The sequence below is a fragment of the Penaeus monodon genome, chromosome 21, assembly GCF_015228065.2.
Source record: "Penaeus monodon isolate SGIC_2016 chromosome 21, NSTDA_Pmon_1, whole genome shotgun sequence".
NCBI lineage: Eukaryota > Metazoa > Arthropoda > Malacostraca > Decapoda > Penaeidae > Penaeus > Penaeus monodon.
The window spans coordinates 33,612,074-33,612,372 of NC_051406.1; the positions used below are offsets into that span (position 1 = coordinate 33,612,074).

General features: G+C 35.8%; 1 protein-coding gene across 1 annotated transcript in view; it reads right to left on the reverse strand.

The window, feature by feature from the left end:
- Window positions 1-299, reverse strand: part of LOC119586436 — a gene marked incomplete in the record, with an annotated part of 196,777 nt that overhangs the window by 69,328 nt on the left and 127,150 nt on the right.

Consider the following 299-nt stretch of genomic DNA (forward strand, 5'->3'; position numbering starts at 1 on the left):
CGTTATAAATTCAATTACAAGAGATCCGGAACGCCGCATTGAAAAAATAATTAATGACAAGAAATAAACTTGGACAAAATGTTGTTTCAATACCTCTTACGGCAGCTTGAATGCCAAAAAAAAGAAAGAAAAAATTAAAAAGACAATCTATCGACTCTTATAAAAATTAACGGCCATTAATTGTCTTAAACTTAAACAATCGAAAAATAGATGAAGAACCTTGTAGGGGTTAAGGGGGGGGGGGGTAATGGGGCCCCGGCATATAAACCCGTAGTTTTCGAACTTGGCTTTTTAAGGTG